This window comes from Pristis pectinata, chromosome 10 (genome assembly GCF_009764475.1).
Source record: "Pristis pectinata isolate sPriPec2 chromosome 10, sPriPec2.1.pri, whole genome shotgun sequence".
Taxonomy (NCBI): domain Eukaryota; kingdom Metazoa; phylum Chordata; class Chondrichthyes; order Rhinopristiformes; family Pristidae; genus Pristis; species Pristis pectinata.
Window position 1 is genome coordinate 75,984,326 of NC_067414.1, and position 26,625 is coordinate 76,010,950.

The 26,625-nt window shown below is 40.1% G+C and overlaps 1 protein-coding gene across 9 annotated transcripts in view; it reads left to right on the forward strand.

The window, feature by feature from the left end:
- The first annotated feature begins 15,379 nt into the window (after positions 1–15,379).
- LOC127574826 (myelin transcription factor 1-like protein) overlaps positions 15,380–26,625 on the forward strand; it is a 372,272-nt gene continuing 361,026 nt past the window's right edge. For 2 of the 9 annotated variants that reach the window (XM_052024239.1, XM_052024230.1), the window contains exon 1: positions 15,836–16,054. The gene's annotated coding sequence lies outside the window, so the exon portion shown is untranslated. Of the gene's footprint in view, positions 15,520–15,835; positions 16,055–18,312; positions 18,471–18,917; positions 19,083–26,625 lie in introns of those variants that run through there. The other 7 variants (XM_052024233.1, XM_052024232.1, XM_052024242.1 and 4 more) reach the window with 5 other exon arrangements.

A 26,625-nucleotide genomic window follows, 5' to 3' on the forward strand; every position in this document is an offset into this window, starting at 1 on the left:
CAACCGAGGATCCATGGAGTAGGTTTTGCCATCCGAAACAGCCTACTTCAGAAGCTGACAGAGCAACCATTGGGAATCAATGAACGTCTCAAGACTCTGCGAATCCAGCTCGTCAAGAACTAACATGCCACTATCATCAGCGCCTATGCTCCAACTCTGGACGCTGAAGATGAATTAAAGATGAACTTCTACTCCCAACTTGACATCCTTTGCACTGTTCCCAACAATGACAAGATTATTCTCTTGGGAGACTTCAGTGCTAGAGTCGGGAAAGATCATAGGCTCTGGACTGGAATAATAAGCAAGGAAGGAGTTCACAAGGTCAATGCTAATGGAACATTCCTCCTCACCAAATGTGCTGAACACAACCTGGTGATTACAAACACCCTACTTTGCCAGAAAAACAGACACAAAGTCTCCTGGCAGCATCCACTCTCCAAACACTGGCATCTCATCGACTACATCATCGTACGATCTTGGGACCAACAAGATGTACTGATAACAAATGCTGTTACTGGTCCCGACGAGTGCTGGACAGACCATCGACTCATCTCATCCACCATGAGAATGAAGATTTGGCCCAAAAGGAGGCACTAATATCAGAACACTATTAAGAAATTCAATGTTGACATGCTTCAAGGCATCAACCATGTACAGAAGTTCCAAAAAAATCTTCAAGAACAACTGCCTCAACAAATCCCACCATCTGTAGAAGAACACTGGAATCAATTGAAGAACGCTATCATCACCTCCTGCAAAGAAACAATTCGGTTCAAGACAAAAAACATCAGGATTGGTTCGATGATAACGACAAACTACTCCAACAACTCATCGACGAAAAGAGAAAAGAGAAAATCTGCCATCTGGAACTACCTGTCCTGAATGCAGAAGAACTTTCAGAGCCAAGATTGGACTCATAAGCCACTTGAGAGCCCATAAGTAGATCAACGGAACGAAAAAAGAAAACCAACAGTAACTGTGAGCCTTTTCAAGTCAAATCAGGAGTAAAACAGGGATGCGTGATTGCCCCAACTTTGTTCATCATCTTCATTGCGACAATCATCCACATTATTAAGGACAATCTACCCCCAGGAATCAAAATTGTCTACAGAACAGATGGCAGACTTTTCAATCTTGCCCATTTCAAGTCCAAAAACAAGACATCCACGAGTTCCCTCATCGAGTTCCAATACGCAGATGACAACAGTGTTGCAGCTCTCTCAGAAAACCAACTACAACAGATTCTGACTGCCTTCAACCGTGCGTACACGAAACTTGGACTTACCATCAATTCCAAGAAGACTCAGATCATCTACCAACCGTCACCAACTGAAGCAAATCAGATAGAACCATCAATTCAACTTGGCGAAACATCCCTGGAAAATGTGGACCACTTTCCATATCTTGGAAGTCACCTCTCCTCCAATGTTGACCTTAATGACGAGATCCAACATAGTCTTAAATGTGCTGGAACAGCTTTTGGATGTCTCTGAACAAGAGTCTTTGATGATCGTGACATCCGAACAGACACTAAAATGTTGGTGTACAAAGCAGTGTGATCCCAACGCTCCTGTCTGCATCAGAAACCTGGACAACATACTGATGACATCTGAGGCACTTGAAAATTTCCATCAACGCTGTCTTCGAAACATCTTAAATATCAGCTGAGAAGATAGAAGAACCAACGTCAGCGTGCTAAATGAAGCAAAAACAACAAGCATTGAAGCCTACGAACGTCTGTCGAAACAAATCTTCTAGTCCCAGCTTAAAGTAGGTAAACGTAAAAGAGGCGGATAACAGAAGAGATTCAAAGACGTCTTAAAAGCCAACATGAAGAAATGTAACATCGACATCAACAATTGGGAAACCAATGCCAAGGACAGGAAACTCTGGCAAACCATCATCCGAGAAGGAACAGCAACTTGCGAAGCCAACAGATGTGCAGAATTAGAGGAAAAGAGAAGAAAATGGAAAGAGAGGCAGCAACAACCAAAGCCCGATCAGCCATCTGGAACTACCTGTCCTGAATGCAGAAGAAATTTGAGAGCCAAGATTGGACTCATAAGCCACTTGAGAGACCATCATGCCCGACCTTGAGGGATAGCCACGACGACAACGACGACGAACGTGATTGTCAAAAGGACCAAAAGTAACACAAGGAAAATGTGGTCAGGATCTGGAGTGCTTTTCATGTGGTTGTAGTGGAGGCAGATTCATTTATTGTATCAAAAAGAAAGGAAAGAATTTGCAGAGTTATGGGTAAAGAGAGGAGGAATGGGACTAACTGGATTTCACTGATATAAAGTCAGTATTGACTTGATGGGCCAAATGGTTCCCTACGCTGTAACCATGTGATTCTGTGATGTTTCCTGATGCTTTTGTACTTTTTCCAACTTTAAATTGCCTTCATTTTCATAATTGTTAGGGGTGAGGTACTCCCATTTCTGAGCTATTTCTAGCTGAGCTTCTGTTTTACTTTAAAGGGTATCTTTCTCTTGGGGTGGAAATTCATATCATCCTCATATAGGCATGGTTGCTGACACTGTTTCTCCTTCATTCTGATTCTCAGTGAAGCTCCTAGCCCTTCAGCTGATCAAATATCAGCTGGGCAGGACAGGGGTGCATCTAGTAGAGCATCCTGCAGTCAATCCTGACCTCTGGTACTGTTGATGTAGACTTTGCACATTATCTCTGAGACCACGCTCAGGTTTCCTCTTACATCCCAAAACTGTGTGGTTTGGTAGTGCAATTGGCCACTGTGAATTGCCCCTTTTGTGTAGTTGAGTGGTAGTCTGTTGGGGGAATTGATGGAAATGTAACAATAATAACACGGGATCAGAGTTGGATTAGTGTAAATGGGTCAAAAAACAAACTGCTAGAGGAACTCAACGGGTCACGCAGCATCTGTGGAGGCAGAGGGATGGTCAACATCTCGGGTCATGACCCTACGTGATGACTGCGAGTGCAGAGGGGAGATGGTTAGTATAAGTAGGTGAGGAGATGGGGTGAGGTGGGAGCTGGCAGGCGATAGGTGGAATCAGTTGTGGAGGAGGATGGTGGGCAGATAGAGCCAGGTGGGGTGAGGGGAGAGTGGAGGTAGAGACAGAGGCTGGAAGGTGATAAGAGGAGATCACAAAATGCTGCAGATTATAGAATCTCTTAAGTAGGGAAGGTGATAAATGGAACCAGATAAGGGCAGATGGAACTGTTGGGAGAGAGGATAGGAGACCCATTGGGTTAAATATGTGGGTGATCGGCAGATTAGGATAAGGGATTGAAACTGGGTAACGGGGGGCTGGAGGTGCGTGGTTGTTTGGAAAGAAGGTTGGGGAGGGGGACACTGAGAGAACCTGGGTGGATCAGGAGAGAGAATCAGAATCAGGTTTATTATAAGACCATAAGACAAAGGAGCAGAAGTCAGCCATTCGGCCCATCGAGTCTGCTCCGCCATTCTATCATGAGCTGATCCATTCTCCCATTTAATCCCACTCCCCCACCATCTCACCATAACCTTAGATGCTCTGGCTACTCAGATACCTATCAATCTCTGCCTTAAATACACATAATGACTTTGCCTCCACAGCTGCCCGTGGCAACAAATTCCACAGATTCACCACTCTCTGGCTAAAGAAATTTCTCTGCATCTCTGTTCTGAATGGGTGCTCTTCAATCCTGAAGTCATGCCCTCTTGTACTAGACTCCCCTATCATGGTAAACAGCTTTGCCACATCTACTCTGTCCAAGCCTTTTAAAATTCAATATGTTTCTTTGAGGTCCCCCCTCATTCTTCTGAACTCCAAGGAGTACAGCCCAAGAGCCGTCAAAACGTTCCTCCTATGTTAACCCTCTCATTCCTGGAATAATTTTAGTGAATCTTCTCTGAATTCTCTCCAATGTCAGCACATTCTTTCTTAAATAAGGAGCCTGAAACTGTACATAGTACTCCAAATGAGGTCTTACCAATGCCTTATAGAGCTTCAACATCACATCCCTGCTCTTATATTCTATTCCTCTAAGAAATGAATGCCAAAATTGCATTCGCCTTTTTCATCATTGACTCAACCTGTAGGTTAACTTTTAGGGTATCCTGCATGAGGACTCCCAAGTCCCTTTGCATCTCTGAATTTTGAATTTTCTCCCCATTTAAATAGTAGTCTGACCATTTATTTCTTCTACCAAAGTGCATGACCATACACTTTCCAACATTGTATTTCATTTGCCACTTCTTTGCCTATTCTCCTAGTCTATCCAAGTCTCTCTGCAGACTCTTTGTTTCCTTAACACTACCCACCCCTCCACCTATTTTTGTATCATCGGCAAACTTAGCCACAAAGCCATTTATTCCATAATCCAAATCATTGATATACAACGTAAAAAGAAACGGCCCCAACACGGATCCCTGCGGAACACCACTGGTAACCGGCAGCCAACCAGAATGGGATCCCTTTATTCCCACTCTGTTTCCTGCCAATCAGTCATCCATGCTCGTAACTTTCCTGTAATTCCATGGGCTCTTATCTTGTTTAGCAGCCTCGTTTGGCACCTTGTCAAATGCCTTTTGAAAATCTAAATACACAACATCCACTGCATCTCCATTGTCTAGCCTGCTTGTAATTTCCTCAAAAAATTGCAATAGGTTTGTCAGGCAGGATTTTCCTTTAAGGAAACCATGCTGAGTTCGGCCTATCTTGTCATGTGCCTCAAGATACTCCGTAGCCTCATCCATGACAATCGACTCCAACAACGTCCCAACCACCGATGTCAGGCTAACAGGTCTATAATTACCTTTTGCTGCCTCACACCCTTCTTAAATAGTGGAGTGACATTTGCAATTTTCCAGTCCTCCGGAACCATGCCAGAATCTATTGATTCTTGAAAGATCATTACTAAAGCCTCCGAATCTCTACAGCTACTTCCTTCAGAACACAAGGGTGCATTCCATCTGGTCCAGGAGATTTATCTACCCTTGGACCATTCAGCTTCCTGAGTACCTTCTCTGTCGTAATTTGACTGCACACACTTCTCTTCCCTGACACCCTTGAGTCTCCAGTATACTGCTGATGTCTTCCTCAGTGAAGACTGATGCAAAATACTCATTCAGTTCCTCTGCCACCTCCTTGTCTCCCATTACAATTTCTCCAGCGTCGTTTTCTGTCGGTCCTATATCTACTCTCACCTGTCTTTTACTCCTTATATACTTGAAAAAGATTTTAGTATCCACTTTGATATTATTTGTTAGCTTCCTTTCATAGTTCATCTTTTCCTTCCTAATGACCTTCTCAGTTGTCTTTTGTAAGTTTTTAAAAGCTTCCCAATCCTCTATCTTCCCACTAATTTTTGCTTCCTTGTGTGCCCTCTCCTTTGCTTTTAGTTTGGCTTTGACTTCTCTTGTCAGCCACGGTTGTGTCCTTTTTCCATTCGAAAATTTCTTCTTTTTTGGAATATATCTGTCTTGCACTTTCCTCACTTCTCGCAGAAACTCCAGCCATTTCTGCTCTGCCGCCTTCCCGCTGGTGTCCCCTTCCAGTCAACTTTGGCTAGTTCCTTTCTCATGCCACTGTAGTTTCCTTTACTCCACTGAAATACCGACACATCAGATTTCGGCTTCTCCTTCTCAAATTTCAAAGTGAACTCAATCATGTTGTGATCACTGCCTCCTAAGGGTTCCTTCACCTTAAGCTCTTTAATCACCTCTGGTTCATTACACAATACCCAATCCGGTATAGCTGATCTCCTAGTGGGCTCAACAACCAGCTGTTCTAAAAAGTCATCTCATAGACATTCTACAAATTCTCTCTCGAGATCCAGTATCAACCTGATTTTTCCAATCCACTCGCATGTTAAAATCCCCGATGATTATCATAACATTGCCCTTCTGACAAGCCTTTTCTATTTCCTGTTGTAATTTGTAGTCCATATCACAGCAGCTGTCTGGAGGCCTGTATATAACTGCCATCAGTGTCCTTTTATCCTTGCGATTTCTTAACTCAACCCATAATGATTCTACACCTTCCAATCCTATGTCATCTCTTTCTAATGATTTAATATTATTTCTTACCAGCAAAGCCATGCCACCCCCTCTGTCTACCTGCCTATCCTTCCGATACACTGTGTATCCTTGGATGTTCAGCTCCCAAAGACATCCATCCTTTCGCCACATCTCAGTGATGGCCACAACATCATACCTGCCAATCTGTAGCTGTATTTCAAGATCATCCACCTTATTTCTTATGCTGCATGCATTTAAGTATAATACTTTAAGTCCAGTATTTGGTACTTTTTGCTTTGATTGTGCTGCAATTCTATTGCACTGCAACTCATCTCACTGGTTGCAAATTTGCCCCATCACCTGCCTGTCCTTCCTGTCCTCTTTACTGTGCGCGATCTTTGATTTATTACTATTTTCCCCTTCCTCAGCCCTATCACTCCGGTTCCCATCCCTCTGCCAAATTAGTTTAAACCCTCCCTAACAGCTCTATTAAACCTGCCCGCTAGGATATTTGGTCCCCTTCGGGTTCAGGTGTAACACATCCTTTTTGTACAGGTCATCCTTGCCCTAGAAGAGATCCCAGTGATCTAAGAATCTGAAGCCTTGCCCCCTGCACCAGTCCCTCAGCCACACGTTCATCTGCCTGATCCTCCTATTCTTGCCCTCGCAATCGTGTGGCACAGGTGGCAATTCTGAGATTACTACCCTGAAGGTCCTGCTTCTCAGCTTCCTTCCTAACTCCCTGTATTCCCTCTTCAGGACCTCCTCCCTATTTCTACCTTTGTCATTGGTACCAACATGTACCAAGACTTCTGGCTGCTCACCCTCTCCCTTCAGAATACTCTGGACCCGATCCGAGACATCCCGTATTCTGGCACCTGGGAGGCAACACACCATGCAGGTGTCTCTATCAGGCTATCTGAATCTCCTGTCCATTCCCCTCACTATGGAATCCCCTATGACTACTGCATTCCTCATCTCCCTCCTGCGCAACAGAGCCAGGCTCAGCGCCAGACACCCGGTCACCGTGGCTGTCCTCTGTCAGGTCATCCCCCTCAACAGCATCCAAAGCGATATACTGATTGCTGAGGGAGATGGCCACAGGGGTGCTCTCCACTATATTGGCATTTCCCTTCTGCCTCCTGACAGTCACCCAGTTGTCCGACTCCTGTAGCCTAGGGATGACCACCTCCCTGTAGCTCCTGTCTATCACCTTCTCATTTTCCCTAACAAGCTGTAGGTCATCAAGCTGCAGCTCCAGTTCCCTAACATGGTCTCTAAGGAGCTGCATCTTGGTGCACCTGGCGCAGGGGTGGTCATCGGGGAGCCCAGAAGTCTCCCAGGATTCCCACATCTGACACCCTGAACAAAGCACTAACCCTGCAGACATGCCACCTAATTCTACAAAGAATGTAACAAGGAAAAGAAGTCAACTTACCCACTTACCTTGCCTCTTGCCTGTTCTTGCCGAAGCCTGTTGAGCCAAAGCCTTACCACTCTGACTCGGTCACTCACTCCGACAATGGCCTCTCGACATTGGCCACTCCGCTTTACACAACCTCCTTTTTATTGGCTCTTCTTAATTCTGCAAGAAAAAAAAGCCCTTGAAAACACATAAAACACCCGAGCTTTTTAATCAGTTAGCCCGTACCCGTGAGAGACCTGCTGCTCCTCTGTCTCTCTGGGCTGATTCTGCAAGAAAAAGCCTGCGAAAACACACAAGCTTTTTAAACAGTTAGCCCGTACCCGTGAGGGACCTGCTGCTCCTCCTTCTCTCCGGGCCGATTCTGTGAGGGACCCACTTCTCCGTCTCTCCGGGCCAATTCTGCAAGAAAGATGTATGTCGTGAAATTTGTTGATTTGCGGCAGCAGTACAGTGTAAGACATAAAAATTACTATAAGTTACAAAAATAAATAAATAGTGCAAAAGAAGAATAATGAGGTAGTGTTCATGGGTTCATGAACTGTTCAGAAATCTGATGGCAGAGAGGAAGAAACTGTTCCTGAAACATTGAGTGTGGGTCTTCAGGCTCCTGTACCTCCTCCCCAATGGTAATAATGAGAAGAGGGCATGTCCCGGATGGCGAGGGTCTTTCGTGATGGATGCTGCCTTCTTGAGGCACTGCCTCTTGAAGATGTCCTCGATGGTGGGGAGAGTTGTGCCCATGATGGAGCTGGCTGAGTCTGCAACGCTCTGCAGCCTCTTGTGATCCTGTGCATTGGAGCCTCCATACCAGGCTGTGATGCAACCAGTCAGAATGCTCTCCAGCTGTAGAAATTTGCAAGAGTCTTTGGTGACATACCAAATCTCCTCAAACTCCTAATGAAGTAGAGCTGCTGGTGAGAAAAAGGAACACAGGGTGTGGGTTACCTGAAATAGCACAACTTCTTTTTCTTTTGTTCTCTCTCTGGAGGTGGAGGATATGCTCAGCCTGGCCTGCTGGGCTTGTCCTCCTGCTGTGCATTCTGTCCAGTGTAAGTGGGTGTCTGATGGTGGGCTCAAGGACCTCTTTACCATGCTGTACAACTGTATAATTGTACTGTCTCTCTCCATCTCCCCCCCCTCTCTCTCTCTCTCTCTCTCTCTCTCTTTCTCTTTCTCTCTCTCTTGTTGTCCTTCTCCATCTCTCTCTATCTCATGTCTGTGTATGTATGGAATATTTTTGTTGTTCATTTTGCTATGTCATACTGGAACCTATGTTGTACTTCTAAAGAGACGATACGAGGGAAGGTGAAAACAATTGAAGAATCTTGGGGAATATAGTGCTCCTGTTGATTATAGTGACTAAACCAAATTATCATTTTGTAGATCTAAGCTCCAGCCATGTGAATACCCAGTTGGAGAAGAGGTACCATCAGTGGCAGGAAGCTTAGTCAGTGGACCTTGGTCCCAACATACCAAATGAAGAAAGAGGCCTGCAATAGAGGAAGGTCATCATTCAGGGTTGGACTGAGGGAGATGTCACAGATTAAGGCTGGAGAAAGAATATCATTCATAGGGGCATAGAGTGAGTTTAGGAGTTCAGTGATCATTAAGGGTGGGTGAGATGACTCCTTCTGAACCACAAGGAATGCGCAAAAATGTGCTTGTGTTGTGCACCAGCTCTTCCCCCTCTCTTCCAGTGCTAGGTTTCCTGAGCCCTTGGGAAATTCCTGCAGTGGCAGTGAGCTTTAAATCAGGCTCCTGATCACATCCCTACAGTGAAGTGTAAATACATTAGTTAAATGTCAAGCTTTTCTGTGGTGGGACACGTTATATTTCATAAAGATAATGGACTTCTGGGTTTGAATCCATCCTGCTTTTTAACCTTTCTCAAACCTTTCATTCATTGCAGGGGGACTGATGGGAGGAGAGTTTGGGTGGCTGGTGAGATGTAATATTGAACCCATGATGTGGCTTGCTAAAACAATATATTTTCTTAATCCAGAACTTCCAGTTTTTCCCTTAATGCCAAAACTGGTACATTTACTTTGCTTTTACTCATTTCACCTTGGTCCACAGTCAACTCAGGGAATGGTTACTCAAATATTTGGAAAACTTTATTTACTTCCGGGTAAACACATATTTTAAAACACAGGGTTATTTGTTGTGGTTTTCCCTGATGCAACTGTAAAAGTGGTGGCTAAACTTAAAGGTGCAAATGAGTTCTTCATTGCAGATTGAGTAATCCTTCTGTGGTCACCACTGACCATGACTACTAATATTTACCACAAAAACAAATCTGTTCAATGCACCTTGCTCCAATCTCTCTCTGTCATCCATTTTGCTTCCCACTCATATATTCAGTTACTACTTTTCCAGGCGACTTTAACAAGGTACAAACATCATTGTAATTTTGTCAGAAGCTTTTTCTTTGTTTTTAAGCAGCCAGATATAATTTGTGCAAAAAAAAGAGAACGTTGTGACATGTCCACATAAAGCTATTATGAAGGAAAAACGTCAGCAAGGTACTTTGGCCCTTTAAGTTTTCTGGGTGTGGTGCCCTGTCAGAGTTACTGTGATATGTATATGGTAATATTATGGGTATATCTCAGATGTTTGCTTGTTGTATCCATCTGAAAAACAGACATGTGCATGTCACTCTTGTTGCAGGACTGGTAATCCAGGGCTCATGACTATCAATGCAGAAACGTACACCAATCCCCCATGGCAGTTTTTGAATTTCAGTCATAGGAATAAATAAAACAGATAGCATCAGGGGAAAAGATTACTTCAAAGCAATTTAATTATTGTAAAAACCCCAAATGTGACTCGTCTACCTTGGGGAAGAAACATGTTGTTTTCATTTGCTCTGGTCCTGCGTAACTCCAGTCCCACATCATTAACTTTGACTCATAACTTCCCTCTGGTGGAATTTTAAACAAGTCATAAACAAATCGTGGATTAAAAATGCTGCACTGATTGCAGTGGTTCGTAAAGGTGTGGCTGACAGTTTTCTTCTCAGGGCAGCAAGAGAAGGCTAATAAATACCAGCCATGACATCAATGCTCACACCCCAAGAATCAGTCATACAAAAGCACTGTATTTGACTCTTCCAGACATAAATCATTTTCCCCTGAACTTCTCTGTAAAGTAGCTGATCAGGATATTTTTTCAAAAATGTACATGTGATTTGGGGAATTCAAGGCATTTATCTTCTTTCAAGTACCCTCCCTTCTGCCCTTCTAATCCTATGACCTTGGCATACTGTTTTCTGGTACTATGATGGGTCACAAATGAGCAACAAAGACAAGTTAGACATTGCCCCTCCACCTCTGAATTCCCTCTGCAGGCAGCGACACTGGAGTTATTCGGCATGACATTCCTTCCTTTAAAGACCAGGCTAGAAAATCCTGGAAGTGGCAGGAACCTGGTGTAACCTGCATTGCTGCCATTTCCCAGTGGTTCAATTGGCCTCCTGCCAGATTTGAAGTGGGAGACCAGTGGGACTCTCACAGATTTTCATTCTTTTTCATGGAAGGTAACATGCTTTTTACAGCTTTTAACATTCCATCTGTGCAGGATTCATACAGACGCTGGTGTTGCTGTTTATGATTGTAAGACACAGATCTTTTAATTCACAAGGCAATTTATATAGAATGGAACAAAAATACTATAATACTGTGATATCTTTAAATTATCAATATGATTGCACTGTTTCATTAAAGTGGAATAGATGACAGGGAGTGGAGATTCATACAAAAATCAATTTGCATTGGCAGGCTGCATGACCTATTCGTCCTTTAGACTCAAGGATGACGTGGTCCAATGATTTCCTATTTTATACTGTTTGCATACAGGGCCACTCCTCGCTGTTTATTCTATATATGAATCACAAATGTGAAGAGTGCATGTCTGTAGGGAATGTGTAGGAAAAAGACCTAATAAATAAAGGCTTTCCCTCCCTTTGTGTATTTCCCGGTGCTGATACAAAAGGGCCAGGGAACTGAAATGTCTGCAGTGATTAAAAAGGCTGATCACTTGCAAGAAATCTGATACCAGAACTCAGGATTCCCTGAAGAGCCTGCATAAACCCTGGAGGCGTGGGTAGGGGGTGGTTGTATTGACTTATGGATGTTTGGTGCAATACCAAACCATAGCAAGAGAAAGCATCGGAAACGGATTCTCTCTTGAATTTGCTGGAAATATCTTTTACCACACAGACAGCAGGATGTGTAACGGTAGATTGTAAAATGTGAGAATAAATGTGTTTTTACGGCTTCACATCAACGACAGGGTGAAAACCATTCACAGTCCCATATATTTTTTTTGTTAATTCAAGGTGAAGTTGAATGGGGAATTTGATGCAGTGAGTAAAGCCAGGATTGAAAAAAATAGCATTACGTATTGAACAATGCAGGCCTTTCAAAAATATGGTTAGATGTAATAGTAAATGAGAATTTGAAATTGCACATTTATATTCAGCTAGTTCTGGATTTACTCTGCACATATTTTAGATTTTCTGAATCTTACTATTACAAGCAATGAAATAATGATTTTTCAGAACAGCTGCTATGATTATTCAGATGCATGTATGTTTAGTAGTGAAAGGATAGTGCAGGAAGTATGGTGCAGCCATACCATGTTGCTTACTTTTGTCCCTATCTGGCTTCGTTCTTGCCAATGTCTGATTGCTACTAATTTGAGCCATGTGATTATTTTGGTATTTTGCATTTGTACTCTTTTTCTGTATTCACTTAAAATATGTTCAGGGGATTTTTCAAAGTTGAACGAAAAGGATAATTGAAAATGTTACACGTGCACAACTGGTGAAGTGGTATCTAACTGAGATTGATTAAGATGATAGATGAGACCTTCATCCCAGTTAGAAAGATATTAGTTATTCATTGTTTTCAGTGTTCAATCTTATACAACTTCTGACTCTGAAATCTGATCCAGTAATTGAACGTCGATTCAAGTTTTGCTAGTATAGCATGTTTTAAGAAAACCTGCATGCTAAAGTTAAAAAAAACATTTATATAATGTCCGACATAATTTCTGTGCATGACAAATTGCTTCACAGCCAGTGAGGTGCTTCTAAAGCTCAGTTTCTGATGTATTGTGGGAAATACTTCAACCGATATATCTAAATATTGGCTAGGACACAAAGGGTTGTCACCCTTCCATCTCTCGTAAATACTGCCATAGGATCCATTGTACTCATCTAAGAAAGATAGATAGGATGTTCAGTAGGTCAGGCAGCATCTGTGGAGGGAGAAACAAAGTGAATAAGGTCTGATGAAAGGTATTTGACCTCATATATTAACTCTCCCTCTCCACAGATGCTACCTACCTGCTGAGCATTTCTCATATTTTCTGTTTTATTTCAGATTGGCAGCATCTGCAGATTTTTGTTTTATAACAGGTAAGCAAGGCCTTGGCTTAACACTTCAAATGAAAAATAGCACCTCGGATATGCAGCACTCCTTCAATGCTTTGATTGCATGTCAGCGGGATTTTGTGTTCAAGTCTCTGAAGTGGGAAGTGATCCCATGACTTTCTAGTCAGAGGTTGACTGAACCACAGCTAATGGCAAATACTTGTTCAGATCCAGTTCCTATTATTCATGGTAGCTTCAACTTAAGAACATGCCTATTTCAGCTAGTGAGTTGCTACATTTATATATATATCATACATGCAAATTAATTTAACATTAATTTAACATTTGACAATGGGGAGGCATATTATCATGTGCTTTCTATTGGTGTGAAAGACCCTTTGATTCAGCATTAAAACTCAGTGTGTGGATTCAAGGTTCTTCTCACCCCTAGCAAACATTCTTAACAAATCACCACAATCTTTTCCTAATGCCTTATTTTATGGCATGTTGATCAGTTATTTTTTAAATAACCTGTCAAGAATATGTGCAGCAACAGCGAAGTCTTCTGGAGACATTGAAGAACCAAGTTATCCATTTGTGCTGTGCCTTGGCTTCTGGATTTTGTAAGCGACATGTTGTTCAAAATTAGTCTTTGCAACTTGTAAATATTGAGCTTTATCCCATGTCAAGGTGCAATTGTAGCATTTTGAAAATTGCTTTTTCACAATCTTGGCTCAACTGCTTGAGAACTCAAGAACCTTATGATCACGACACAATAGAGAATTATATTTAGAACGATCAGTGGCTACAGAAAGTGGCTCCCCCTATCTTAGGTGTTGCTAGTTAAAGTGGTGTTTCCAAAGACATGGCTGCCTATAGAAATGGAGGTGTGTAATCAACACAGCATAAGATATTACCAGTTAAATGTATTTTTACTTTATTCATTTAGATGAATGGCCATTGGTCTGGACTGTGGGTTCTTCATCTTTTATGATAGAATTGTGCATGGTTGAATAGCAAAAGATAGAAAAACAAACACATTTAAATTTCCCTGTCATGATCTCAGAATATCCAAATACTTTATAAACAATAAAGGGTATTTTTTAAGCTTAGTCAATCCTATAATATAGGAAATGTTGGACTAAGCTTTCACTAAGCACATTCCCACAAAAAGCATTCTGATAATAACCAGATAATCTATTTTAGTCATGCTAGTTGAGGAATGTGACAAGGAAAGCTAGAATATAAAAGTGAGCAAGTTTTGCTTCGGTTCTCAAAGCCCTAGTTTGACGACATGTGGAGTATTGTTCATTTTTCTTTGCTACATGTGTCAGCCTTCATAACATGAATTCACCAGTATCATAGCAATTTACAGTGTGATATGAGGTCATTTGGCCCATCATGTGCATTGTGCAATGAACGAGATGTTATCTGAGCTCTGTATGGCATAAAGCATTTTACAGAATTACAGAATGATCACGGCACAGAAGGAGGCCGTTCACCCTGTCGAGTTTGTACTGGCTCAGGGTAAGAGCAATTCAGTCCATTCCCCTCCCCAGCCCTTTCGCACAGCTCTGCATGTTCTTTACTTGTAGACATTTAAGCAGAGTTTTGCTGCAAATATAATGGCAGCATTCAGACGTTATTTGTGAAAAATAATTTTTTATGACAGGGAAAGGACAATTTTCGATATCAGTTTATGAAATACAGTTAAGTGCATTTCTGGAATATACAAGTATAATGTTAACCTGATGTAAATAAATATTAAATGCCAGGATCTCTACTGCCACTGTTTTGATTTCACAGAAGACATGTGGAATCCTTTTGTTTTCTGAAAGGGTTACTGCTGTCCTCATTTCACTTATCAAGTTAGATCAGGCCACTGTCTGACAGTGTGAGGGCAACAGCTTGTGGACTCTGGTGATCACGTAGGCTTCAGGAGATTGTGCCTCTCAGTGGTACAAGCTGAACGTGTAGGGGTTCAGCTTCACTCTTCCCTGCACTGAAATATCCAAGCTGCCATTTTTTTTAAACAGACTGTAAATGATTTCTATTCCTTGGTTCACAGAACATCCGATGCGGTGCCCAATCAGCTGAAAACCTCCACAGACGTCATTAGTTGTTTTGAGCACTGGTGTCTGCAGCTGCTCGGAAAGTGGAGCTTCCATTAGAGCAGCTCTATTGATTTCTGAATTAAAATGCACAAGGGCTAGCAACAAACCCATCAAATGGCAGACACAGCCGAGGAGAAAAGTCACCTTTTTTTTATATAACTAGCACTTTGCTGTTGGCTTGGCTCTTTATTTGGTCTGGGAAAGGGGTAGAAACTGCAGACCTCTTTTTCGAGCTGTTGGATGTGAGAGTCAATCAGCCATTTGTGGAGGTGCTGTGAGCGTGCTTGCCAGTCAGGCAGTGAAGCGCGGGTAGTTCCGCCCAGACGTGTGCCTTGCCATTTTCATTTTAATCAGTTTGATCAGGACGTCTGCTGATTCATTTTGCAGGACGGCCCCTTGAGAGCCAGGGTGGAAGCCTGAGGCGAGCCATCGTTGCATCATTGCAGCATTCCATATCAGCCAGACTGCAGCAAGCACGGATTAAAAACTAGCATTTAAATCAAAACCCACCCTGATACAGTGACCACCTCCCTGACACCATCCAGATCAAAAGCCAAAAAAAGCAGTTCTCAACAAAGGTTAGAAAAGGATACTGCACTCTGCTTCAGCAACCAAGGTGATACTTTGTATTAAAATTCATTGTCACTCATAAAAGCAGAAAATTCAAATATAAAAATTAACTTGCCCGTTATACCTGCTTTAGTCAAAATGTGTGATTTTCAGAACTGACAACCTTATTATGCAGTACCTCTTATTATTGATATTATTCTGCTCTTGGTTGCCATGGCCACATAGCAAGAGACATTCAATTTTCTGTGTTCCATCATCATTATCTATGAGGCCATCTGTTGTGGAAAATGAATTCAGCCTCATTTGCATGACTGATAAGCGTTTTTTTTATCTATTTAACAGAAGGTCATATGCCGGGGATTTGAAGCTGGTAAAAAGATGTGAAAAAAGCCTATCGAGAGGATGAGTGGGAGTGTGTGCATTAGTGGATGTATGTGGAAGTATAACAGATCCCTTAGGCCTGGTAGCCTATCGTGCTGCATTTGTCATCCTTGCCAAGGCGACATTTTTACCTAAGCTTCTGCACAGCGAAGAGTGCTGTTCCCTGCAGTCTGATTGAAGTCAGTGTTTTGCTTATTGTGGTGGGTGTAGTTTGGTTCTCTCTTTTTGCTGTTCCCAATTTTTCTAAGTAGACTGCTAATGTTCAAGTATTTCTAATATCGATTTGATGACATTCATTTCTTTCTAGTTGTGATCTGTGCTGTGTTTTAACAACTGCGTTTGTTAAGAAAAGAAGGAATAACATAGGCACTGCAGTCAGTGATCTAGTACAGATTTATATCTGGGTGATGATTTAAAAAGAATATAATTATAAATGTGCACTCTAAGAATTTGCTGCACAGAGCCCTTTTAGTTCGTCTATTGAATCAACTGGTTCAGACTTTAGTTGTGTTTGTTGGTTACTAATGACAGCTATACTGTAGATGCTGAACTCTCTGATTCTATACTCAGTCATCTGCCTGCAAATCTTCTAGTGAAAGTTAGCCACTGATCTGTTATTTGTTGGACTGATGCAACTAACACAAAGTCAGGACAAAGGCTTGAAAGTGAGTGGAAGTTGTTAAGTCTGCATGCACCATAGTTTCAAAGGCTTAACTTAACATCAGCAATGCAAGTGTAATATTTTCAAATATATATATATATATATATATATATATCTTCCCTTAATCCCTTAATTTACAGATATGGAAAAGAAAATAGAATTGGTGGATTTAGGCCAAATATGAAAAAGATCAACCTTGACCTAGATGCCAAAATTGTTAAAATTGTCCTACATGCATTTTCACAAAATTAGTTTATGCGCTGCAAAGTTTTGATGCTTCTGAATCAAGGTAAACATACTTAAAATACCCTGGATATTTGCCAGAACCTGGAAAAACAGCACTATTTATACTGCATTTTTTCTTTTAAATTGTCTCATATTAACATAGATCACCATAACTTGCAGAGTCTTTTTTACAAATCCATTATTACTTTAAAGATCTTTTATTGGTCTACTTTGTGGAGCTACTCAGCACTTTCAAAGATAAGTACACTGCAGAAGCAGAATAGTTATTCAGATAATTAAAAGTTTTGTAGTGAAGGTGGTATTGAAAGAGTCAGGATAAAATAGAAATTACAGTGCAATTCTTCACTGGTATTTTTTTCCCAACCTACGGTGCCTTTCTTTTTCTTGTAAGTTAACATTTAGTTTTCACAATGTCCTGTATTGCTGCAAGAATTCTGTGATTACTGCTTTTTTTTACTTAGGCATCAATATATTTGCTAGTTATTTTGAAGGTTAGCTTCATTTGGCATATGTAACCGAGTTTTCTGTCAGCACCAGGAGCTGTCCATAACTGGTACTCTGAGCTCTGATTGACCCCCTACTGGCTGACAGGCAGACTGAGAATGACTCTTTTGCTTTATCTTAGTTATCTTCATGTTGATTTGTTAGGTTGTTGTTTTAGGAACTTAAAATATATCCAGCATAGGCATTGTCTTTGTAGTTGCACAAAATACTTTATGAAGTCCTACCTGAGTTTAATATGCTTTTCTTTGAATTCTTAATTGTAAACAACTAAATTATTTGTCCAACTTTTCTATTCAAACTTGGAAATCCAATATAAGGAGAATTATCTTGAGTAACTGATATGGTTAATGAATATACTAACATATTAGCAGAACTCTGTGAATTATTTCTGATTTGTATCTCACTGGTGATTTTGAATTAAAAATGCTGCTTTATTAGGTATTTCAGAAATTCCTATTATCAGTAAAAAAGTTATGAGAAAATTTTAAATGTTAGACATTTATTGCTCAGCATAATGTTTTGCATTGTTCTGAGGAAGCAATATTTTTGTACTATTCACAGCTATGAATATTGGACTTTCATAAATGATATAACTATAGGTTTAGATTAATCATTTAGTTGACAATAGGAAGTAGCACATGTGTTTTAAGGTGCAAAGGAAATTTAGTGCTCAAGGATTTAATCTAATAACTCACAGACTTCATCCAATTTAAAAAGTAATGATCTGAAGCAGATCACCCATATATTATTACTGTAATCTGCAATGGTCTCTAAAGCTCCAAACTCTAATTTTCTTTTTGCAGTTAACGTTTCATGATTTAAAAAATAGATGTGTGTACTATTTTATGAAAAAGTGTTTGAAAATTGTTGAAGTTTTAATTTTAAATTAAGAGCTTAATTAGTATTTCTTTTTGGTCAGATCTTACATTCAGCCTTCCCCTGTATTACATTATATACAGCAATGCACACAATACTAGACACAGACAGCTCCAGAGATTCAAGGACCCATGGGTACTGTATTAGTAGCACAAGGTATACAACCTCAAACCATGGTCTAGTAGAATCGACCACAGAATTGATGACAGTGTTAGGAAACACTTGTCACGTTTGCTTCCATTGTTCTGATATCCATGAAATTTCAGCCACACATTTTGATTTGGATGGAATACAACTTTGCCTGATCTAAGACTGTGGCTGAGGAAGAGGTAAGTCAGCAATATGCTAGTAATTTTAAATTGCTGCAGAAGGATTGTCTCTTAAGGGAGCTCATATTCGATGCATGCTACATAGCTAGGCTTTCTGCAGTCTCTTGTCTGTCTGATGCCCTTAAGCTGAGGTTGTGTTTGATTCAGCAGCCTTTGCAGAATATGTAGGCTTATTCCTTTTTCCTTGTTTTATTGTTCTTTTTATGGATGAATTTATAGTTTCTGTCTTGGCCTGTTGATATTTCCACCAGGACTATTATCACTTTTGTCCATGTGGCATTGCTATTAGCATACAGATGAACAGTGGTGATCTTCGGGAGTTTTGATAAAAGGCAGACGTCCAGGTAAAACGTGTAATTAGAGAGATGGGAAAAGTATTGAGGGGTGGTGGAAATCAAGGCTATTGCTGAAGTTTATTGTTGTGGGGTAAGGCTAACAGTTCTCTAGGCGATGCACTGCAGTATGGAGGGCTGAGTATTTTTTCTTTGCTTTTGAGATGTTTCCCTGGTAGTCTCAGGCCTAGTCAGGAGTGCAAAATCTGACTGCAGTGCAAAGGAAATCCCGTCTATCTGACTTCTTTATGTCTGGTGTTTCATTGAAGGTTCCAGTAAGGTAATTTTTTTGTCTTTTTTAAAATGGTATAGCTCTGATTTAAAGTATGCATTGAATGTCAATTTAAAAGTTGTTGTTACTTGGAAAATGAAAGAAAGTTGCAAGTTTTAAAATTGATGCTGCTGGGTTCTTGAACTGCATTTTAAAAAATGTAAAGCATCAGTTAAATAAGTTTTAGCATTTATGAACTGCATGCGTGAATACACACAACATTCTAGGAGTCACAGCATTTCTGCTTTAGTGAAGGATAGAAAAGAAAGAAACCAATGTTTTTCAATTCAGGAGATTATGTTACATTTTCTGAATATTCAGGGATGCTGCTTTATATTGTAATTATGATTTGATCAGTGGTTTTGATAATTGGTTGTGTACGTATGGTCTCACCAAAAACATACAAAACAAATACGGGTCAAAAATAGGACCAATAACCATGGCAGTAAAATGGAGTATTGTGAGGCAGCAGGTTGTGAACCTTGCTGGCAAACTTTTGCTGAAACGCTGAGTGGTGAAAGTGGGAAGATCTATTTGTATATAGAACTGAGCTGATGGATCTTTCTTCATATGTATGTATTTAATTATTTTAAATACAGGTATACAGGATGTAAAATAAGTTAACTTTAGTTTGATGGAATTAATTTAAGATTCCTGTAGTTTTAACTGCCCATCAAAAATGGAAAGCCTCTTTAACTACACTGTAGCTAGTTTGAAACAAAATACAGTTTGGAACCTACCTTTCCATAAATTTATGATCTGACTAATAGAAATAGTTATTGAATCACTGTTTTCCCTACATAGTAATGGTGTAGCTGGTTCTGTTAGTGACAGTTATGTAGAATTATCTCCATTTTAAAATATATTGTTGTATTTAAAGTAATCCTGCATGTGTCAAATTAAATGTCCGTTGAATTACAAATACTGCTATTTAGTACATCTTCCTCATTGGCTATAAATAAATGGATTAGCAACATGAACCCGTATGAAGCCAAGAAGGAAGCTGGTGCACCAAAACAGAAGCAAATATATTCTTGGTTGAAACATCTCTTATCATGAACATTCCTAACTTACAAGGTTACAAAATTGCAGAAATATGATGACAGGGAAAATCTAGGGGATGTAAATAACAAGTCTCATTATGTGTAAAACAGTTGTGTGAAGGAGATATTATACAGCTTTTGTACTTGAACTTCCAAATACAGCATATGAAAACTGGATGTGTTAGATATCTGTATTGTGAAATGAATCAAACAGCCTCTGCACATTCCTAAAGAGACTGCATCTTCTTTTGTTACGGATACCAAGGCTTGTATTTAAACTGTAAGGAAAAAAAGATCAAAACTGCACGGCATAATTCATTCAAAATTTATCCTCAGCATTATTCCCAACTGAGAAAGTTTCCAGCACAGTGGTTTCTTTGAATGTTGTCAGAACGATGCAAAGTATTTTTTTCAGTTTAAGAGTAGCTAACTCACTTAAGCCTTGTGAACAGTAATACCTTCTCAGCAAACTTGCAACTATAAATTGAAGAAATCTTTAAAAATAATTTTATTAGTATTATTTTTCTGCTAATCTATATATCTCTATTTCTCGTACTAGAAGTGAGTTCGTGTTGGTGCTTTGATTTTTTTTGTAAGGGAAAAGCTTCACTTTGAAATTACTGCATACTATAGCTATTTGAATGGATTAAATATATTCACCAGTCACTGAAACTTTTCTTGCCAATTCATAGGCTGTTATTAAATGTTGATCTCTTTCTTTAAATGTAGTTTGCTTTCATTTTAATTCCATAAAAGTGTCAGATATAGACCATTAGTTCTATGTGCCTTGAATAATATCTGTATATTTCCAAATAAGCAACATTCTTTTATTTACAAATCTGTATTGAACTGAATAAAAAATGTGTAATAGATCCATGTGAATATGCTGTAATGTATGTTATCTTGCATATATGGTATTGATTTCATTGATGCAAAGAATAAGATGCACCACTTTTGTGTTTTTGAGGTGCCAAGAAAGATAAAATTATTTATATTGTAAAGCTAGGAAGTTATTTTTTTAAATTTCCACATGTGTAAGTTACATGAGTGACACTCTATCCCAATTTCAACTTCATAAGTTAATTAGTACTTTTCTTGTTCCTCTTTGTCATTGTGAGTGTGCTTTGTATGATGCTGTCTGTACTGTTGCTGGATGCCACATCATTATTTATATTCTGTCTTCAAAATATGAATGGCTTTTACAAATGATGAGGTTGTTTTGTATGAGATGTTCAGATCCCAACTCACCCCACTCCTTGTTATCATTCTGGAGCCAAAGTAACACGGAGGGTCATTGAACTATATAAATAACTTCAGTGGGAATCCCCAAAATTATAATTTCAAAACAAAAGTTTTATTTACAAAAGAGTAAAAACCATTTTAAATCTATTCATGTCTCAATGTCTGTGGCTGGGACAGGCTGCATTGATTTCATTGAGCTGCAGGAAGTGCGGAAAACTGAAGCTGAGCACTCCACATCATGATTTAAACCCTCCCTAACCAGCAGGAATGAAGCAGGGGAGACAATACGATTTACAATGCTTCCTTACCATTCCATTCTTACATTGAAGTGACTGTTTCTGAATGTTTTCAGAGTAATTAAAATGACTTCTGAGGTGGGCATGTGCCCAGAGAGTTTATTTGAATGTGATGGTAGTGGCAGTAGTTGGAAGGGGCATGGTGTTAGGTTGGTGACAGAAGCAGCATCAGCCCTGCAACAAGGAAAGCAAGTTGGGGGGACTGCTTTTTGAAGGTTGTGCCTATTTCGCAGGGTCTATGGTTAAGTTAACACCACAATTCAAGTCAATTGCAGGGGGGAAATCATTGAGTTGGCAGGCTATGTACCGATCTGTGCAGCTTCCTGCTGCATGATGTGCTCCTTACTGGAACAGGTGACTGCCATTTGTGGTGAACTGTGAATGTCACCAACCTCCTTGAACTTTCTTGCCTCAGGCTCCTTCAGGACTGCTGCAGACCACATTCCCATCTTCTCTCTGTCTGAAGCGCATAACCGTGGTGAGCAAGCCACTAATATTCTCTTAAGTAGAAGCCATTCTGTACATTGCCAGTGGATGGTGGCAATTGAAATGGAAGACCTTCAGAAGTTATGTTGCAGGTCCGGTCATGGATTATGCAAGTTTATTTCTGTTTTGCTGATGGCTTCTGCCAAACTTTGAAGGTGAGACATATATCCACTTGGGAAAGTCCAAATGATATCTGGGGTGTAAAATTCCAATGGATGACATCTCCCAACAATCTCAATGAACCTAAGAAGCAGAGGAATACTAATAGACTTGTGAAAGTCAGAAACGTCATTGGCACCTTAACTTAAAGTTCCAATATTGATCTGTCTGCAGTTTCCCAGCAATATACCTATGTTTGAATGAGTTGATTCACAATAGCCTGGATGACATGGCTACATAATAAAAATTGGAATCAAAAGAGTAGAAGAACAAGAGGAGTCACCATTGAGGAAGAATTAAAGTTAAGGGAGAAATGATGTGGAAAAAAGATTGGAAAGATTTTTCTGACACAACATCACTCTCTTGCTTGTAGTCACCAACCTCTCTCAACTGAGCAATTTTGTTCACCTCCATTTTATCCACAGAGTGTTATCAGAATCAATCACTGGCAGATCTTTGGAATTATTCATGGTGAATAGGAGCAGTTGCTGTTCTGCAGGCATGTTGTACTACTTAATGGACAATATGTTAAGAACATTAGTTATTTTAGGCTGCAGATTTTGCAGCATACTTTTCTCTCTTTTGTTCATTGACTGCCTTCTCAGATTTCATTTGTTGTTTTACTTTGATCCAACCAACAAACTCTGATTAGTGTGGCAGAACCTTAACTGAAATGCTTACAAGAAATAATATACCACATGCAAGACAATGAATATATGGGAGAGATTGGTGATTCTCTTGATCTTTCTTAAGCTGCATTTATGACACTTGGATGATGCAGTGGCACAGTGGGAAGAGCTGCTGCTTCACAGCTCCAGCAAACCTGGTTCAATTCTGACCTTTTGTGTTGCCTGTGTGGAGTTTGCGTGTTCTCCCTGTGACCACATCGGTTTCCCCTTTGTGTTCCTGTTTCTTCCCATGTCCCAGAAACAGGCTGGTTGGTAGGTTTATTGGCCACTGCAAATTGCCTCCAGTATGTTGGTGAGAGGAAGAATCTGGGGGGGAGTTAATAGGAATATAATAGAATGGTTTAATCTAGTGGGTCCGTGGTGGTCGGCACGGACTTGGTGGGCTAACTGACCTGTTTCCTTGCTATATGACTCTACGACAATATATTTCATTCTTCAAATCAGTATTGTTGAAATATGGCCCAGGAAATCAGAGCTTTGAATTTCTCAGCTCTTGTCCTAATCAAGTCTTGCTTCTATTACTTGGCCGGACAGATTACAAATAATTAAACTTGACTATTTTATCTTTTCAAAACTTCAGGTTTAAGCGTGATTTTGATAGCCATGATTGAAAATTGGTTTTAACATGTTTTCCATGAAATGTGCAAGGGCTTCTGAAGACCATGCAGATTTACTTCCAAAGGATACCCAATAAAAAGTGCGCAGTGCAGCAACACATTGAGCCACTATTTACAAAGTTCATGTACAATAGTTCCCAGTACCACTAAATGAAATCACCAAGTCAGTATATAAGTCCATGGACTGGGTTTTCAGTCATAGATCTCTGGAGTGGTATTTTCTCAGACAAGAGGAAAATAGTGGCTATACAATTGGCCTTGATGTCTCTTGCATGAAGAGAGGACCTAAATAGGACTGGCAAGCCTGATGATTACCCAACAACTTTTTCAATACCCAGGGAGGACAAAATTAAATTTGGGTATGTTACCCCCAGTGGTTAATGATCAGTTGATATTTTCTGTCAAAACTTATGTAAGCAATGACTACTTGAGTAAGGTATGAAATAGTGGACAACATTGCTTGAGCCATACACCAACATAAAGTTAACACCTACAGAAGAGAGGGAAGAAAAGAATCACATATTATTACAGCATCATAAACAACATAAACCGATTTGTTTAAATTGACAACATTATGACAATCTCATTAGTATATGTTTTAATGATTCTGATTCAAACTCTCCATTAAGCGGTTGACTGCCTACAAAGTTCATCTGTTGTCAATCGCAGAAGTGGCTATTTTCGGTGTTCCTCTCAGCATTTAAAATGTATTGCCATGGTTGCAGGGAATTTTGGGGTTTGCTTAATTTCTGGAATAGGCATGTTTAGCCTCCTCTAAAACATCCATTTCTCATGGTTCCTACCCGGAGTGCTGGTACTGCATCAGCAACATTGGCTGGAGAGTTCCTTGGAGCTTCTCCCACTCCCCAGCATTATTTTAATGGGTGTGCAGCAGAACCACAATTAACGTGTTGAGGTGGAGTTCCTGCTAAACTTCTCTCCAAGGCAATGTGAAGAATTACATGACTATTGTTTATGTTATCAAAAACTGTTGTTATGCAATTCTTGTAATGTGGTTTTTAACTTTTCCTTTTGAAGCATAGACATATTGTGCCAAAGTTCTAGAGCTGTGGACTGCTCTCCACTAACTCACTTATGTAGCCATTGTTCAGCACTTATTCTGACTAGTTAGTGTTTGGAGGTTCTGGGGAGCAACAATATTTCCTCACAATATTTGTCATTATTATCAAGTGAACAAATCTGTTTATGGGTCACTAAAGGTCATGATCACACATCTCCCAGTGTTTAGCTTAGATTTTGCATTTTCCTGAGAGTTTGGTCCACTCTGGTTACATATTGAATGGTTAAAGGGTCACTTCAGATGCAGACGGAGAGAGAAACAGTATATGATAAATGAAAGAGTTCTTCAAACTGCCAAATAGGGATGAGGGTAGGTCAGTAATTAGAGGACTGAGATTTACCTCATTTATATTTATGGAAAAAGAAACCAGTAATGGAATCCCTATTTCTATTCTTTCATTAAACTGTATGAAAGTCTGAAACATTGACTATATATTTGGCATCTATTGTGCATTATCGGAGATTTGTAGCTTCAGGACTAATGAGGGGAATTTTAATATAGTTGAGTGTATGCTGCTGGGTGTGGGCTGAGAATTAAATTGTGAAAAAAATTTGAACTAGGGAAAGTCAACTCCAAACTATCATCTTCCAGGTTATTTTGGAGGTGAAATAATGCATGAGCAGCCAACCCACTCTCAGCCTGAATGTTTGCAATTTAATATTTTAATGAAGCCAGAAGCCTGACAGCTGCAGCAAAGCGATAACAGCTTTGAAGAGATGCAAGTGCCCATACCGTTCATAACTGCACTGTTTGTGGGCCAGGAAGAACAGGGTTGCTTTTGCTCTGACACTCCAAATGGGCTTGGAGATTGGACGCACCCCCTCTGCCCAGACCCATCTCCCAGAACTTGAGCTGGAACTCTGTAGAATGGAGCGAAACCCAGAGTTACAGGTTTTGCCACCACCATTACCACCAATCCTCCACCGTATTCCCAACTGTTTAGCTGTCCCAGCTGAGTAAATGAGAATACCTTTGTCTCAGAAGATAATTTTATATATTTATTTGTACTTTAATTATTTCTCCATATATTTGTGCAATATATTTTCTAAGCAAATTGGAGTCCAACACTAACTTACAGATGAGCTACCAGACTCACTTTCTCATGACATCTGTGATGTTTATGAGCACCGCAAATAAAAAATATCTCCATATTCTACATAATTTAGAATTGACACAGCAGAGTTCACAGTAAGTTTTAGAATTATCCTCCATAAAACTGTAGAGCATTATTTCACAGATCATATCTAATCCAACTTTTTGACAGAGGCATCCAAAATTAGTCTTGCTGCCCTGCACTTTCTCTACGACCTCCTAAAGAGAGAACAAATTGTTTATGGCATTTTTATGTCATCTTTTGCCACAAGCAATATACCAAAGTTCATTATTGTCAATGAATTTAAGTTTGCGGATGATGCATTGCTGGCAGGGCAAGGGTGTGAGCTGTGATGTGGATGCAAAGAGGCCCCAAAACGGTTTAGGTAATTTGGGTCACTAGGGAAATGCATAGCAGATGGATTTAACATGAATAAATGTCAGGTGATCCACTTTGGTTCTAAACATACAAAGGCTTGTCATGATCTGAATAGTGATAGATTGGGAGAAGGAAAGGTGCAAGATGAGCTGAAAGCTGAAAGCTGAAAGCTGAAAGCAAGCATTTAGGAAGGCAAGTGGTATATTGGCCTTCATCGCAGGAGATTTGAGTGCAGGAGCAAGGGTGTCTTGCTGCTACTGTACAAGGTCTTGGTGAGACCTCATCTGGAATATTTTGGTTAGCTTTGGTCTCATCTGAGGCAGGATGTTTATGTAGTACCACAAAGGTTTACTAGACTAATTCCTGGAATAGCAGAACTGAGATGTGAGGAGAAATTGGGCCTTCATTGACGAGTGTTTAGAAGAATGAACGGGACCTCATAGAAATCTATGAAGTTCTAATGAGACC